Source organism: Zea mays, chromosome 9 (genome assembly GCF_902167145.1).
Source record: "Zea mays cultivar B73 chromosome 9, Zm-B73-REFERENCE-NAM-5.0, whole genome shotgun sequence".
Classification (NCBI taxonomy): domain Eukaryota; kingdom Viridiplantae; phylum Streptophyta; class Magnoliopsida; order Poales; family Poaceae; genus Zea; species Zea mays.
Genome location: NC_050104.1, coordinates 119,079,859 through 119,098,819, shown reverse-complemented (window position 1 = coordinate 119,098,819; position 18,961 = coordinate 119,079,859).

Below are 18,961 nucleotides of genomic sequence, written 5' to 3'. Positions count from 1 at the left end.
TGTTGTAGTTCAAAACCACACTAGAATTCCTAAATAGAAATTGAAAAAGGGGAATTAATAGTGGAGACTAATGTTACCCTAACTAAACCAGCAAAACCCCTTGAGTACCTACTAAAACATTTAAGGGGCATCCCAAGTCTTAATCCATTACACTTAGGCAAGAACCTCAAACCTAAATTAATAAGCCTAAAACCCTAAGAGCCTCTTATGGCAAAGAAACCCTAAAATGATTAACTAATTTAGTTTTCTGTACTAAGACATAATTGTTATTAAATTCTACATATCATAGCATGCATATATCTTATTCATTGCATTCGATAGATTGCAACCTCGCGGACGGAGAGTACATCCTCGTGTCGAAGCAAGGAGTTACTCAGGAGGTAGCCCCGGATCCAGCACCAGAGCCTGCCCCAGAGGATCTGCCTGCCCCAGCTTTGGAAGGCAAGCCCCAGTTTTATGCATAACCTGTTTATTATGCTATTTTACTACACTTAATGATTGTAGGATTGAATGTGCACATAAGTGTAGGAGTTGTTTGAAACCCTAGTTGCATGATCTCAGGAATCCTATTGAGATGAATACTAGTATGCTAGGTCGAGTAGCTGCTTTATTAATTAGGGATCTCGGTAGAAGTCGAGTGATTTTTCTAGCACTCGCGCGAGGTCAGGATTTGGTTGTATCCATTTTTATATCATAATGATGATGGTATGTGGACAACGATCCACGGGGATGCGTTGTCTACGAGACAGAAATTGGAATAAAGATTAAGGTGTGGTACCGCGTGTCAAGCGTTTGAATGTACTAAGCACATGCCGAGAAATATGGTCAATCGGTAAGCCTAGTACCTGAGTGAACCTGACAGTGGACATATCCCCTCACGCGACCTGAGACGTGGTCTCCCATTCCGGTTATGGTGGGTACAAGTGCGGTCACTGCACGACGCCAGTCGGGGTCAGTGAGGCATTGTACGCCAAGGCGGTGAGCCCTGATCTGCTTACGGGGAATCGATGGGGACGGTTGATGTGTGTGGGGACGGAGTGCCTCGCCACGTCGTGTGTTTAGGTTTACCTTGCAAGGATAAAAACTCGATTCGAATCGTCTGCTTCTCGCAGCTAATGAGACTGCTTGATCCATGCTGCTACATTGAGTAACAAGTGGAAATGAGATGACTTGGCAAAAGTTGTTGATTGCTAAATGTTTGATACCATGTATGATTAGATAGGTATACCTTTAGTCTTAAGAGAGTCACACTAAAACTTGACAAAGCTAAAACTTGATTTATAAACTCAGCTAGTGTTTTTGGCAACCAAACCCCTCAACCAAACTGCTGCATGTCTAGAGGTAGAGGAGTAGACTCCTCACACCGGGTAAGTCTAGCTGAGTATTAGTATACTCAGCCTTGCTTGTGGCATAATTTTACAGGTTCTCTAGAGGATATGGTTGCTGGAGTGACTTGGCCGTCCATCTTGCCACCGGGTTGGACAATCGAGTGGGACCCTACCTCGGCTGAGGAGGAGCATGAGGAGTGATGGGACAGGCTTCCCCATCTCTCTGTTTATTTATCGTTAGTTTTATTCCGCTGCACTTCGAACAATGATGACTACTTTTGCTAAAACTCCGATGATGATGTAATAAGTTTAATACTCCTTAATGTATGATTTTATGCTTTATTGTATTTGCTCTATGACTCACCATCGAGTGAGACTGTGGTACTTGATCCTGTCAGTGGCCTCGTCGGACTAGATCCGAGGGATTGAAGGGTTATTCTCATTTAAGTGTGGTCTAGCCTCTAAGGCGGGACTTAGGCACTTAAGTTGGAATAATTCGGGCAGTTCTGCCACATCCGAGGTCGAGGTTGAGGCCGAGCCTTGGGGTCGGGCGAGACGGAGACTGCCTTCCGAGGTCGAGGTTGAGGCTGAGCCTTGGGGTCGGGCGAGGCGGAGACCACCTTCCGAGGCCGAGGCGGGGGCCGAACCCTAGGGTCGGGCGAGGCGGAGCTTCCTGTGGCGCCTGAGACTGTACTTGGCTGCTGTCAGCCTCACCCTGGCAGGTGGCACAGCAGTCGGAGCAGGACAGGTGGCGCTGTTTTCCTGTCTGGTCAGTCAGTGGAGGGGCGAAGTGACTGCGGTCACTTCGGCCCTGTCGACTGAGGAACGCGCGTTAGGATAAGGTGTCAGGCGATCCTTGCATTGAATGCTTCTGCGATACGGTCGGTTGGCGAGGCGATCTGGCCAAGGTTGCTTCACTGCGAAGCCTGCCCGAGCTGGGCCTTGGGCGAGTCGAGGGTGTGCCTGTTGCTTGAGGAGGCCCTCGGGCGAGGCGTGAATCCGCCTCGGTCTACTGTTCCTGCCCAAGGCTGGGCTCGAGTGAGGCGAGATCGTGTCCCTTGAGTGGACGGAGCCTTGACCTGAATTGTGCCCATCAGGCTCTGCAGCTTGTGCTGATGGTGATTACCAGCCGAGTTTAAGAGTGTTGGGGGTACCCCTAATTATGGTCCCCGACAGTGCCAAAATTAATGAGCATGACTTAAAAAATGAAAAATTTAAATTTGCTAGAAGCATGCTCTATAGTGGGAGACGCCCAGGCATTAAGGATGGCATTGGCTTCCAAAAGGGAGACAATGTCAAGCTTAATGCCCCTAAGAAATTGTCTAACTTTGTTAAGTGCAAGGCTCCCATGGCTCAGGATAACGAGGGTTACATTTTATACCCTACCGGTTATCCCGAGCACAAAATTAGGAGAATTCACTCTAGGAAGTCTCACTCTAGCTCTCATCATGCTTTCATGTATAAGAGTGAGGCATCTAGTTCTAGGCAATCCACTCATGCTAAATTGCCTAAGAAGAAAACTCCTATTGCATCAAATGAACCTAATATTTCATTTAAGACTTTTGATGCATCTTATGTTTTAACTAACAAATCAGGCAAAGTAGTTGCCAAATATGTTGGGGGCAAACACAAGGGGTCAAAGACTTGTGTTTGGTTACCCAAGGTGCTTGTTTCTAATGTGAAAGGACCCAAGACCGTTTGGGTACCTAAGAACAAGGCCTAAAATTGTTTTGTAGGTTTATGCATCTGGGGCTCAAGTTGGATTATTGACAGCGGGTGCACAAACCACATGACTGGGGAGAAAAGGATGTTCTCCTCCTACAAGAAAAAACCATGACCCCCAACGAGCTATTACTTTCGGGGATGGAAATCAAGGTTTGGTCAAAGGACTTGGTAAAATTGCTATATCTCCTGACTATTCTATTTCCAATGTTTTTCTTGTAGATTCTTTAGATTACAACTTGCTTTCTGTCTCTCAATTATGCAAAATGGGTTACAACTGTCTTTTTACGGATATAGGTGTTACTGTCTTTAGAAGAAGTGATGATTCAGTAGCATTTAAGGGAGTGTTAGAGGGTCAGCTATACTTAGTTGATTTTAATAGAGCTGAACTCGACACTTGCTTAATTGCTAAGACTAACATGGGTTGGCTCTGGCACCGCCGACTAGCACACGTTGGGATGAAGAATCTTCATAAGCTTCTAAAGGGAGAGCACATTTTGGGACTAACAAATGTTCATTTTGAGAAAGACAGGATCTATAGCACATGTCAAGCAGGGAAGCAAGTTGGTGTTCATCATCCACACAAGAACATCATGACGACTGACAGGCCGCTTGAGCTACTCCACATGGACCTATTCGGCCTGATAGCTTACATAAGCATCGGCGGCAGTAAGTACTGTCTAGTTATTGTGGATGATTATTCTCGCTTCACTTGGGTGTTCTTTTTGTAGGATAAATCTCAAACCCAAGAGACCTTAAAGGGATTCTTGAGACGAGCTCAAAATGAGTTCGGCTTAAGGATCAAAAAGATTAGAAGCGACAACGGGACGGAGTTCAAGAACTCACAAACAGAAGGTTTCCTTGAGGACGAGGGCATCAAGCATGAGTTCTCTTCTCCCTACACGCCACAACAAAATGGTGTAGTGGAGAGGAAGAATAGAACTCTACTTGACATGGCGAGGACCATGCTTGATGAGTACAAGACTTCAGACCGGTTTTGGGCGGAAGCAATCAACACCGCTTGCTATGCCATCAATCGTCTCTACCTTCACCGAATCCTCAAGAAGACATCATATGAATTCCTAACCGGTAAAAAGCCAAATGTTTCATATTTTAGAGTCTTTGGTAGCAAATGCTTTATTCTTGTTAAAAGAGGTAGAAAATCTAAATTTGCTCCTAAGGCTGTAGAAGGCTTTTTACTAGATATGATTCAAACACAAGGGCATATAGAGTCTTTAACAAGTCCACTAGACTAGTTGAAGTTTCTTGTGACATTGTGTTTGATGAGACTAACGGCTCTCAAGTAGAGCAAGTTGATCTTGATGAGCTAGATGATGAAGAGGCTCCGTGCGTCGCGCTAAGGAACATGTCCATTGGGGATGTGTGTCCTAAGGAATCCGAAGAGCCTCCACAAGCACAAGATCAACCATCTTCCTCTATGCAAGCATCTCCACCAACTCAAGATGAGGATCAAGCTCAAGAGGATGAAAATGAAGATCAAGAAGATGAGCCACCTCAAGAGGAGGGCAATGATCAAGGGGGAGATGCCAATGATCAAGACAAGGAAGATGACAACGGTCCAAGACCACCACACCTAAGAGTCCACCAAGCAATACAACGAGATCACCCCGTGAACTCCATCCTCGGCGATATTCATAAGGGGGTAACCACTTGATCTCGTGTTGCTCATTTTTGTGAACATTACTCCTTTGTGTCTTCTATTGAGCCATACAGGGTGGAAGACACATTACGGGATTCAGATTGGGTGTTGGCGATGCAAGAGGAACTCAACAACTTCACGAGGAATGAGGTATGGCATCTTATTCCACGTCCTAACAAAAATGTTGTAGGAACCAAGTGGGTTTTTCGCAACAAGCAAGATGAGCATGGTGTGGTGACAAGGAACAAAGCCCGACTTGTGGCCAAAGGATATTCACAAGTCGAAGGTTTGGATTTCGGTGAAACCTATGCACCCGTAGCTAGGCTTGAGTCAATTCGCATATTACTTGCCTATGCTACTTACCATGGCTTTAAGCTTTATCAAATGGACGTGAAAAGTGCCTTCCTCAATGAACCAATCAAGGAGGAGGTCTATGTTGAGCAACCTCCCGGCTTTGAAGATAGTGAGTACCCTAATCACGTCTATAAACTCTCTAAGGCGCTTTATGGGCTCAAGCAAGCCCCAAGAGCATGGTATGAATGCCTAAGAGATTTTCTTATAGCTAATGGCTTCAAAGTCGGAAAAGTCGATCCTACTCTCTTTACTAAAACTATTGCAAATGATTTGTTTGTATGCCAAATTTATGTTGATGATATCATATTTGGGTCTTACTAACAAATCTACATGTGAAGAGTTTAGTAGGATCATGGTACAAAAATTCAATATGTCTATGATGGGGGAGTTGAAGTATTTATTAGGATTTCAAGTGAAGCAACTCCAAGAGGGCACCTTCATCAGCCAAACAAAGTACATTCAAGACATACTCACCAAGTTTGGAATGAAGGATGCCAAGCCCATCAAGACACCCATGGGAACTAATGGGCATCTCGACCTCGACACGGGAGGTAAATCCGTAGATCAAAAGGTATACTGGTCGATGATAGGATCTCTACTCTATTTATGTGCATCTCGACCGGATATAATGCTTTCCGTATGCATGTGTGCAAGATTCCAAGCCAATCCTAAGGAAGTTCACCTTAGGGCCGTGAAACGAATCTTGAGATATTTAGTTTATACTCCTAAGTTTGGCCTTTGGTACCCCAGGGGATCCACTTTTGATTTAATTGGATATTCAGATGCTGATTGGGCAGGGTGTAAAATTGATAGAAAGAGCACATCAGGGACTTGCCAGTTCTTGGGAAGATCCCTGGTGTCTTGGGCTTCAAAGAAACAAAATTTCGTAGCTCTTTCTACCGCCGAAGCCGAGTATATTGCCGCAGGCCATTGTTGCGCGCAATTGCTTTGGATGAGGCAAACCCTTAGGGACTATGGTTACAAATTGACCAAAGTTCCTCTTCTATGTGATAATGAGAGTGCAATCCGCATGGCGGATAATCCCGTTGAGCACAACCACACTAAGCACATAGCCATTCGGTATCACTTTTTAAGGGATCACCAACAACGGGGGGATATCGAGATTGCTTATATTAACACCAAAGAACAATTAGCCGATATCTTTACCAAGCCATTAGATGAGAAAACTTTTACCAAACTTAGGCATGAGCTAAATATTCTTGATTCTAGGAATTTTGATTGATATTTTGCATACATAGCTCATTTATATACCTTTGATCATCTCTCTTTCTTTGCTATGACTAATGTGGTTTTCAAGCGTATTTCATGTTAAGTCATAGATTGAAAGGAAAATGGAGTCTTCGGCGAAGACAAGGCTTCCACTCCACTCCATCAAATTATTCATCCTTCGCCAACACTCCGCATCGTCTCCAATTTGGTATAATCTTCACTCCTACATTATTTACCAAAGGGGGAGAAAGTTTGAAAAGGGCTTATATTTCACTCACAAGTATCCATTTTTGGCGATTCATGCCAAAGGGGGAGAAAGTATTAGCCCAAAGCAAAAAGACCACACCACCACCAATTTCAAAAATGAAGTCTTTCAAATTTGTATTAAAAGAAGGTTTTTAATTGGTATCTTATCTTTGATAGAATTTTCAAATTGGTATAACCCCTTTCAAAATTAATATCTAAAACCCTCTTGAACACTAAGAGGAGAATTTCATTGAGGGGGGGGGTTTGTTTAGTCAAAGGAAAAGCATTTGAAACAAAGGGAGAAAATTTCAAATCTTGAAAATGCTTCTCAAAATCTTATTCATTCACCTTTGACTATTTGCAAAAAGACTTTGAAAAGAATTTCCAAAAGAATTTGCAAAAACAAAACAAGTGGTGCAAGCGTGGTCCAAAATGTTAAATATGAAGAAAGCATCCATGCATATCATATGAAATGTATATTGGTTTAATTCCAAGTAACCTTTGCACTTACATTATGCAAACTAGTTCAATTCTGCAATTATCTATTTGCTTTGGTTTGTGTTGGCATCAATCACCAAAAAGGGGGAGATTGAAAGGGAAATAGGCTTACACCTTTTCCTAAATGATTTTGGTGGTTGAATTGCCCAACACAAATAATTGGACTAACTAGTTTGCTCTAGATTATAAGTTATACAGGTGCCAAAGGTTCACAATAAACCAATACAAAGTTCAAAGAAAGGGTTCAAAAAGAGAGGAGCAAAGCAACCGAAGGTTGCCCTGGTCTGGCGCACCAGACAGTGTCCGGTGCACGAGGGAGCTCAACTCCAAACTTGCCACCTTCGGGAATTCGGGGAGGCCGCTTCTCTATAATTCACCGGACTGTCCGGTGTAGCACCGGACTGTCCGATGTGCCAAGCGGAGCAATGGTCGCCAGCGTAACGGTCGAGTGCAACGGTCGGCCCCACATGTCAGAGCTCCAACGGTCAGAACCCAATGGCCTGGTGACGTGGCTGGCGCACCGGACAGTGTCCAGTGGCGCACCGGACTGTCTGGTGCGCCATACGACAGAAGCCCTCACCAACGGCCATTTGGGTGGTTGGGGCTATAAATACCCCCAACCACCACACTTCATGGCATCCAAGTTTTCAGCCATCAAACCTCATACAAGAGCTCTAGACTTCATTCCAAGACACAAACAAAGAGATCAAATCCTCTCCCAAGTCCGGAATCACTCCAAAGAAATTAGTGACTAGAGAGAGAGACTTTTGTGTTCTTTTGAGCTCTTGCGCTTGGATCGCTTTTCTTCTTCCTCCTTTCTTGTTCTCAAGATCATTGTAATCAAAGCAAGAGACACCAAGTTGTGGTGGTCCTTGTAGTGGACTAAGTGTCCCATTTGAGAAGAGAAGCTCAATCGGTCTAAGTGACCGTTTGAGAGAGGGAAAGGGTTGAAAGAGACCCTGTCTTTGTGACCACCTCAACGGGGAGTACGTTTGCAAGAACCGAACCTCGGTAAAACAAATCACCGTGTCATCCGCTCTTATTCGCTCGTGATTTGTTTTTGCCCTCTCTTTCGGACTCGCCTTTATTTCTAACGCTAACCTCGGCTTGTAGTTGTGCTTAAACTTCATAAATTTCAGATTTGCCTATTCACCCCCCTCTAGGCGACTTTCAGTACGACAAGCTCCCGTGAAGCCGTCGCTTGGACGCGGTCCAGAGCAGCTGCACTGCGTTGTCCATCGTTAAGCAAGGGGGCCTCATGGTTGTCGCCAACGTCGACGACTCTCGGGTTGTTCTGGACACCGCATCCGACGACGGCGCCATCACGTCGTCCAGCTCATCGTCCACCTGAAGCCAAACCTGCCACGTAAGTCGCTACTGACCGGACATGAATTCTTGTGCGCTGGGACGATGGACGTTGCTGACGTTGTGTGAGTGTCATCGAACATGATGTATGTAGTGGAGTAGCACATCCGGTGGTGCAACGGCTAGGGGTACTACCTCGCTGATGAGCCCGGGGAGCACTTCGTTTGGCAGCCCAATCAAGATTCATCGGTACTCGTCATGTGAAAGGGAATTAGGCTTACACCTAGTCCCTAATTAATTTTGGTGGTTGAATTGCCCAACACAAACAATTGGACTAACTAAGTTTGCCCAGGTTTATAGATTACACAGGTGTAAAAGGTTCACACTCAGCCAATAAAAAGACCAAGTTTTGGATTCAACAAAGGAGCATAGTGGGAACCGAAGGCCCTCTGGTCTGAGAGCACCGGACTGTCCGGTGTACACCGGACAGTGTCCGGTGCACCAGAGGACTCCAGCTCCAACTCGCCACCTTCGGGAATTTCCAGAGGCGACTCCGCTATAATTCACCGGACTGTCCGGTGTACACCGGACAGTGTCCGGTGCGCCAAGGGAGGTCGGCCTCAGGAACTCGCCAGCTTCGGGAAACTCCAACGGCTAGTCCGCTATAATTCACCGGACTGTCCGGTGTGCACCGGACTGTCCGGTGCAACCCCGGAGCAACGGCTACCTCCGCGCCAACGGCTCTCTGCTGCGCATTTAATGCGCGCTCTGCGCGCGCAGATGTCAGGCGCGCTCATTCCGGCACACCGGACAAGGAACAATAGATGTCCGGTGTGCACCGGACACCCAGGCGGGCCCACAAGTCAGAAGCTCCAACGGTCAGAATCCAACGGCAGTGATGACGTGGCGGGGGCACCGGACTGTCCGGTGCGCCATCGAGCAGACAGGTTCCCAACGGCCACTTTTGGTGGTTGGGGCTATAAATACCCCAACCACCCCACCATTCATTGAATCCAAGGTTTCCACTTCCCAACTACTACAAGAGCTCTAGCATTCAATTCTAGACACACCAAAGAGATCAAATCCTCTCCAAATTCCACACAACGCCATAGTGATTAGAGAGAGTGATTTGCTTGTGTTCTTTCGAGCTCTTGCGCTTGGATTGCTTTCTTCTCTCTTGATTCTTTCATTGCGAACAAACTCACTTGTAATTGAGGCAAGAGACACCAATCTTGTGGTGGTCCTTGTGGGAACTTTGTGTTCCAAGTGATTGAGAAGAGAAAGCTCACTCGATCCGTGGATCGTTCGAGAGAGGGAAGGGTTGAAAGAGACCCGGCCTTTGTGGCCTCCTCAACGGGGAGTAGGTTTGCAAGAACCGAACCTCGGTAAAACAAATCTCCGTGTCTCACTTGCTTATTCACTTGGGATTTGTTTTGCGCCCTCTCTCGCGGACTCATTTCTTTATTACTAACGCTAACCCGGCTTATAGTTGTGTTTATATTTGTAAATTTCAGTTTCGCCCTATTCACCCCCCCTCTAGGCGACTATCAATTGGTATCAGAGCCCGGTGCTTCATTAGAGCCTAACCGCTCGAAGTGATGTCGGGAGATCACGCCAAGAAGGAGATGGAGACCGGCGAAAAGCCCACTACAAGCAACGGGAGCACTTCATCGGAAGAGTCCCGCACCAAACGGAGGGAGAAGAAGAAGAGCTCCTCCAACAAAGGGAAGGAGAAGAAATCTTCTTCTCACCACAAAGAGAAGAAGGAAAAATCTTCTTCCCACAAGCCGCATCGGAGTGGGGACAAACAAAAGAGGATGAGGAAAGTGGTCTACTACGAGACCGACACTTCATCAACATCGACCTCCGGCTCCGACGCGCCCTCCGTAACTTCTAAACGCCAAGAGCGTAAGAAGTTTAGTAAGATCCCCCTACACTACCCTCGCATTTCTAAACATGCACCTTTACTTTCCGTTCCATTAGGCAAACCACCAACTTTTGATGGTGAAGATTATGCTAGGTGGAGTGATTTAATGCGATTTCATCTAACCTCACTCCACAAAAGTATATGGGATGTTGTTGAGTTTGGTGCACAGGTACCATCGGTAGGGGATAAGGATTATGATGAGGATGAGGTGGCCCAAATCGAGCACTTCAACTCTCAAGCAACAACGATACTCCTCGCCTCTTTAAGTAGAGAGGAGTATAACAAAGTTCAAGGGTTGAAGAGCGCCAAGGAGGTTTGGGATGTGCTCAAAACCGCGCACGAGGGAGATGAGCTCACAAAGATCACCAAGCGGGAAACGATCGAGGGGAAGCTCGGTCGGTTCCGACTTCGCAAAGGGGAAGAGCCACAACACATGTACAACCGGCTCAAGACCTTGGTGAACCAAGTGCGCAACCTCGGGAGCATAAAGTGGGACGACCACGAGGTGGTTAAGGTTATTCTAAGATCTCTTATTTTCCTTAACCCCACTCAAGTTCAATTAATTCGTGGTAATCCTAGATATACTAAAATGACCCCCGAGGAAGTTATCGGGCATTTTGTAAGTTTTGAGTGCATGATCGAAGGCTCGAGAAAGATTAACGAGCTTGACGAACCCACCACATCCGAAGCTCAACCCGTCGCATTCAAGGCGACGGAGGAAAAGAAGGAGGAGGCTACACCAAGTCGACAACCAATAGACGCCTCCAAGCTCGACAATGAAGAAATGGCGCTCGTCATCAAGAGCTTCCGCCAAATCCTCAAGCAAAGGAGAGGGAAAGATTACAAGTCCCGCTCCAAGAAGGTTTGCTACAAATGTGGTAAGCCCGGTCATTTCATTGCTAAATGTCCCATATCTAGTGACAGTGACTGAGGCGACGACAAGAAGGGGAGAAGGAAGGAGAAGAAGAAGTACTACAAGAAGAAGGGCGGCGATGCCCATGTTTGTCGAGAGTGGGACTCCGACGAAAGCTCAAGCGACTCCTCCGACGACGAGGACGCCGCCAACATCGCCGTCACCAAAGGGCTTCTCTTCCCCAACGTCGGCCACAAGTGCCTCATGGCAAAGGACGGCAAAAGGAAGAAGGTAAAATCAAGATCCTCCACTAAATATGAAACATCTAGTGATGAAAATGCTAGTGATGAGGAGGATAACTTGCATACCCTTTTTGCCAATCTTAACATGGAACAAAAGGAAAAATTAAATGAATTAATTAGTGCTATTCATGAAAAGGATGACCTTTTGGATTCCCAAGAGGATTGTCTTATTAAGGAAAACAAGAAACATGTTAAGGTTAAAAATGCTTACGCTCTAGAAGTAGAAAAATGTCAAAAACTATCTAGTGAGCTAAGCACTTGCCATGAGATGATTGACAACCTTAGACATGAAAATGCTAGCTTAAATGCTAAGGTTGATTCACATGTTTGTAATGTTTCAATTCCCAATCCTAGAGATAATAATGATGATTTGCTTGCTAGGATTGAAGAATTAAACATTTCTCTTGCTAGCCTTAGAGTAGAAAATGAAAATTTAATTGCTAAGGCTAAAGAACTAGATGTTTGCAATGCTACCATTTCCAATCTTAGAGATAAAAATGATATTCTTCATGCTAAGATTGTTGAACTTAATTCTTGCAAACCCTCTACATCTATTGTTGAGCATGTATCTATTTGTACTAGATGTAGAGATGTGGATATTAATGCTATTCATGATCATATGGCTTTAATTAAACAACAAAATGATCATATAGCAAAACTAGATGCTAAAATTGCCGAGCACAACTTAGAAAATGAGAAATTTAAATTTGCTCGTAGCATGCTTTATAATGGGAGACGCCCGGGCATTAAGGATGGCATTGGCTTCCAAAGGGGAGACAATGTCAAAATTAGTGCCCCTCCTAAGAGATTGTCCAACTTTGTTAAGGGCAAGGCTCCCATGCCTCAGGATAACGAGGGTTACATTTTATACCCTGCCGGTTACCCGGAGAGCAAAATTAGGAGAATTCACTCTAGGAAGTCTCACTCTGGCCCAAATCATGCTTTTATGTATAAGGGTGAGACATCTAGTTCTAGGCAACCAACCCGTGCTAAGTTGCCTAAGAAAACTCCTAGTGCATCAAATGAACATAATCTTTCATTTAAAACTTTTGATGCATCTTATGTTTTAACTAACAAATCCGGCAAGATAGTTGCCAAATATGTTGGGGGCAAGCACAAGGGCTCCAAGACTTGTGTTTGGGGTACCCAAAGTTCTTGTGTCTAATGCCAAAGGACCCAAAACTATTTGGGTACCTAAAGTCAAGAACTAAACTTGTTTTGTAGGTTTATGCATCCGGGGGCTCAAGTTGGATACTCGACAGCGGGTGCACGAACCACATGACTGGGGAGAAAAAGATGTTCTCCTCATATGAGAAAAACCAAGATCCCCAAAGAGCGATCACATTCGGGGATGGAAATCAAGGTTTGGTCAAAGGTTTGGGTAAAATAGCTATATCTCCTGACCACTCCATTTCCAATGTTTTTCTTGTAGATTCTTTAGATTACAACTTGCTTTCTGTTTCTCAATTATGTCAAATGGGCTACAACTGTCTTTTTACTGATATTGGTGTCACTGTCTTTAGAAGAAGTGATGATTCAATAGCATTTAAGGGAGTGTTAGAGGGTCAGCTATACTTGGTAGATTTTGATAGAGCTGAACTCGACACTTGCTTAATTGCTAAGACTAACATGGGTTGGCTCTGGCACCGCCGACTCGCCCATGTTGGGATGAAGAATCTTCACAAGCTTCTAAAGGGAGAACACATTTTAGGATTAACAAATGTTCATTTTGAGAAAGACAGGATTTGTAGCGCATGCCAAGCAGGGAAGCAAGTTGGCTCTCAACATCCGCATAAGAACATAATGACAACCGACAGGCCACTAGAACTCCTACACATGGACCTATTCGGCCCGATCGCTTACATAAGCATCGGCGGGAGTAAGTACTGTCTAGTTATTGTGGATGATTATTCTCGCTTCACTTGGGTATTCTTTTTACAGGAAAAATCTCAAACCCAAGAGACCTTAAAGGGATTCTTGAGACGGGCTCAAAATGAGTTCGGCTTAAAGATCAAGAAAATTAGAAGCGACAACGGGACGGAGTTCAAGAATTCTCAAATTGAAGGCTTCCTTGAGGAGGAGGGCATCAAGCATGAGTTCTCTTCTCCCTACACGCCACAACAAAATGGTGTAGTGGAGAGGAAGAATAGAACTCTATTGGACATGGCAAGGACCATGCTTGATGAGTATAAGACTTCGGATCGGTTTTGGGCGGAGGCCGTCAACACCGCGTGCTACTCCATCAACCGGTTGTATCTACACCGAATCCTCAAGAAGACATCCTATGAACTCCTAACCGGTAAAAAGCCAAACATTTCATATTTTAGAGTTTTTGGTAGCAAATGCTTTATTCTTGTTAAAAGAGGTAGAAAATCTAAATTTGCTCCTAAGACTGTAGAAGGCTTTTTACTTGGTTATGACTCAAACACAAGGGCATATAGGGTCTTTAACAAGTCCACTGGACTAGTTGAAGTCTCATGTGACGTTGTGTTTGATGAGACTAATGGCTCTCAAGTAGAGCAAGTTGATCTTGATGAGATAGGTGAAGAAGAGGCTCCATGCATCGCGCTAAGGAACATGACCATTGGGGATGTGTGTCCTAAGGAATCCGAAGAGCCTCCTAATGCACAAGATCAACTATCCTCCTCCATGCAAGCATCTCCACCAACTCAAAATGAGGATGCAGCTCAAGTTGATGAAGAAGAAGATCAATCAAATGAGCCACCTCAAGATGACGGCATAGATCAAGGGGGAGATGCAAATGAGGAAGACAAGGAGGATGAAGAACAAAGACCGCCACACCCAAGAGTCCACCAGGCAATCCAACGAGATCACCCCGTCGACACCATCCTCGGCGACATTCATAAGGGGGTAACTACTCGATCTCGTGTTGCCCATTTTTGTGAACATTACTCGTTTGTTTCCTCTATTGAGCCACACAGGGTAGAGGAAGCACTACAAGATTCGGATTGGGTGGTGGCGATGCAAGAGGAGCTCAACAACTTCACTAGGAATGAGGTATGGCATTTAGTTCCACGTCCTAACCAAAATGTTGTAGGGACCAAATGGGTCTTCCACAACAAGCAAGATGAGCATGGTGTGGTGACAAGGAACAAAGCTCGACTTGTGGCCAAGGGATACTCTCAAGTCGAAGGTTTGGATTTCGGTGAAACCTATGCACCCGTAGCTAGGCTTGAGTCAATTCGCATATTATTAGCCTATGCTACTTACCATGGCTTTAAGCTTTATCAAATGGACGTGAAAAGTGCCTTCCTCAATGGACCAATCAAGGAAGAGGTCTATGTTGAGCAACCTCCCGGCTTTGAAGACAGTGAGTACCCTAATCATGTCTATAAGCTCTCTAAGGCGCTTTATGGGCTTAAGCAAGCCCCAAGAGCATGGTATGAATGCCTTAGAGATTTCCTTATTGCTAATGGCTTCAAAGTCGGTAAAGCCGATCCTACACTCTTTACTAAAACTCTTGAAAATGACTTGTTTGTATGCCAAATTTATGTTGATGATATTATATTTGGGTCTACTGACGAGTCTACTTGTGAAGAGTTTAGTAGGATTATGACACAGAAATTCGAGATGTCTATGATGGGGGAGTTGAAGTATTTCTTAGGATTCCAAGTAAAGCAACTCCAAGAGGGCACCTTCATTAGCCAAACAAAGTACACTCAAGACATTCTAACCAAGTTTGGGATGAAGGATGCCAAACCCATCAAGACACCCATGGGAACTAATGGGCATCTCGACCTCGACACGGGAGGTAAGTCCGTGGATCAAAAGGTATACCGGTCGATGATAGGTTCTTTACTCTATTTATGTGCATCTCGACCGGATATTATGCTTTCCGTATGCATGTGTGCAAGATTCCAAGCCGACCCTAAGGAAGCTCACCTTACGGCCGTAAAACGAATCTTGAGATATTTGGCTTATACCCCTAAGTTTGGGCTTTGGTACCCTCGGGGATCCACATTTGATTTGATTGGTTATTCGGATGCCGATTGGGCGGGGTGCAAAATCAATAGGAAGAGCACATCGGGGACTTGCCAGTTCTTGGGAAGATCCTTGGTGTCTTGGGCTTCAAAGAAGCAAAATTCGGTTGCTCTTTCCACCACCGAAGCCGAGTACATTGCCGCAGGTCACTGTTGCGCGCAATTGCTTTGGATGAGGCAAACCCTGCGGGACTATGGTTACAAACTAACCAAAGTCCCTTTGCTATGTGATAATGAGAGTGCAATCAAAATGGCCGACAATCCCGTCGAGCATAGCCGCACTAAGCACATAGCCATTCGGTATCACTTTCTTAGAGATCACCAACAAAAGGGAGATATCGAGATTTCTTACATTAATACTAAAAATCAATTAGTCGATATCTTTACCAAGCCTCTTGATGAACAATCTTTTAACAAACTTAGGCATGAGCTCAATATTCTTGATTCTAGGAACTTCTTTTGTTAAAATTGCACATATTGCTCTTTTATGTACCTTTGATCATGTCTCTTTTATATGCTATGACTAATGTGTTTTCAAGTCTATTTCAAACCAAGTCATAGGCATATTGAAAGGGAATTGGAGTCTTCGGCGAAGACAAAGGCTTCCACTCCGTAACTCATACTTCGCCATCACTCCAAGCAACTCTCTATTCCTTGGGGAGAAATGAGCATCAAGGAAAAGGACTTCGTCTTTGGTATACTCTTAACTCATTCTTTTATGACCAAAGGGGAAGAAAGCACTTCAAGGGCTCTAATGATTCCGTTTTTGGCGATTCATGCCAAAAAGGGGGAGAAATGAGCCCAAAGCAAAAGGACCGCACCACCACCAATTTCAAAAACTTAGTGTTGAATATTTTCAATTGGTATCCTATTGTGTTCAAAAGGGGGTGAGGTAGCATTTCAAAAATGGTATATCAAAACCCTCTTGAACACTAAGAGGTGGATCTCATTTAGGGGGAGTTTTGTTTAGTCAAAAGAGAAGCATTTGAAACAGGGGGAGAAAATTTCAAATCTTGAAAATGCTTTGCAAATCTTATTCATTCACCTTTGACTATTTGCAAAAGAACTTTGAAAAGGATTTTACAAAAAGAGTTTGCAAAAACAAAACATGTGGTGCAAACGTGGTCCAAAATGTTATATAAGAAAGAAACAATCCATGCATATCTTGTAAGTATTTATATTGGCTCAATTCCAAGCAACCTTTACACTTACATTATGCAAACTAGTTCAATTATGCACTTCTATATTTGCTTTGGTTTGTGTTGGCATCAATCACCAAAAAGGGGGAGATTGAAAGGGAATTAGGCTTACACCTAGTCCCTAATTAATTTTGGTGGTTGAATTGCCCAACACAAACAATTGGACTAACTAAGTTTGCCCAAGTTTATAGATTACACAGGTGTAAAAGGTTCACACTCAGCCAATAAAAAGACCAAGTTTTGGATTCAACAAAGGAGCATAGTGGGAATCGAAGGCCCTCTGGTCTGAGAGCACCGGACTGTCCGGTGTACACCGGACAGTGTCCGGTGCACCAGAGGACTCCAGCTCCAACTCGCCACCTTCGGGAATTTCCAGAGGCGACTCCGCTATAATTCACCGGACTGTCCGGTGTACACCGGACAGTGTCCGGTGCGCCAAGGGAGGTCGGCCTCAGGAACTCGCCAGCTTCGGGAAACTCCAACGGCTAGTCCGCTATAATTCACCGGACTGTCCGGTGTGCACCGGACTGTCCGGTGCAACCCCGGAGCAACGGCTACCTCCGCGCCAACGGCTCTCTGCTGCGCATTTAATGCGCGCTCTGCGCGCGCAGATGTCAGGCGCGCTCATTCCGGCACACCGGACAAGGAACAGTAGATGTCCGGTGTGCACCGGACACCCAGGCGGGCCCACAAGTCAGAAGCTCCAACGGTCAGAATCCAACGGCAGTGATGATGTGGCGGGGGCACCGGACTGTCCGGTGCGCCATCGAGCAGACAGGTTCCCAACGGCCACTTTTGGTGGTTGGGGCTATAAATACCCCAACCACCCCACCATTCATTGAATCCAAGGTTTCCACTTCCCAACTACTACAAGAGCTCTAGCATTCAATTCTAGACACACCAAAGAGATCAAATCCTCTCCAAATTCCACACAACGCCATAGTGATTAGAGAGAGTGATTTGCTTGTGTTCTTTCGAGCTCTTGCGCTTGGATTGCTTTCTTCTCTCTTGATTCTTTCATTGCGAACAAACTCACTTGTAATTGAGGCAAGAGACACCAATCTTGTGGTGGTCCTTGTGGGAACTTTGTGTTCCAAGTGATTGAGAAGAGAAAGCTCACTCGATCCGTGGATCGTTCGAGAGAGGGAAGGGTTGAAAGAGACCCGGCCTTTGTGGCCTCCTCAACGGGGAGTAGGTTTGCAAGAACCGAACCTCGGTAAAACAAATCTCCGTGTCTCACTTGCTTATTCACTTGGGATTTGTTTTGCGCCCTCTCTCGCGGACTCATTTCTTTATTACTAACGCTAACCCGGCTTGTAGTTGTGTTTATATTTGTAAATTTCAGTTTCGCCCTATTCACCCCCCCCTCTAGGCGACTATCATCATGTCACACGCGTTCAACGACTACTATATCGAGGATTGTGGCGTCATCTTGGCGCTAGAGGTGATGCAGAGGATGATCGACAACAGTGACCAGTTCGTCATCCTCACCACCGTCAGGGTAGCTTTTGTGCCGGCCTGCCTTTAATTCTATTTGCAGACACACACACTTACCTTTTTGTTTAAGCAAGAGCGTATGGTGGTGTGTGTCTGATGACTAACGATGTACGAGGGAATTTCTTCCGGCATGTGTGGAACGTGCTCTCCAATGATGAGACCATACAAATCGTGGAATATATCGAAGTCTATATGATACTGATGGTTGCAATATAGTGGTGAAACAACTAGATTAAAATAACAAAATTTATGTATGGCTAGGATCACAAATTGATTATGAAACATTTTCTCATAACAGTATAACACACATTTTGTATATAAGTTATCGTAGTATATACTGGTATTATATATTCCCGTTGCAACGCACGGGCACTCAGCTAGTAGATAGTATAGATATAGATATACACTAGTAATATATTGAATTTTAAATTCTAATATTTATTCTTATGTTAAAAGATATAAAAACAGAGGATTCTATCTAATATAAAGAATTAAAAATGATACAAAATCATTTTTATATTTCTTAACATAGAATAAATTAGAACTTAAGATGTTGATATATTTAAGGGTGTAAACGGTATGGATATTATTCGAGCATCCTACCATCCGAAGAGACTAATTATTCGGCTGGATAGTTTTTCGGATATCCGTAGAATTTTCAGATTTCGGATAGTACAGTTCGGATATCGGATACGAATATGAGGTGACTAATATCCGTCGGATTTCAGATATCCAGATATCTTTTTGGATACCTGTCTGGATTTCAGATTTCGGATATCCTGACATCTTCCCAGATATCTTACCAAACTAGGTTAGTGCCCGTGCGTTGCAATGGAACA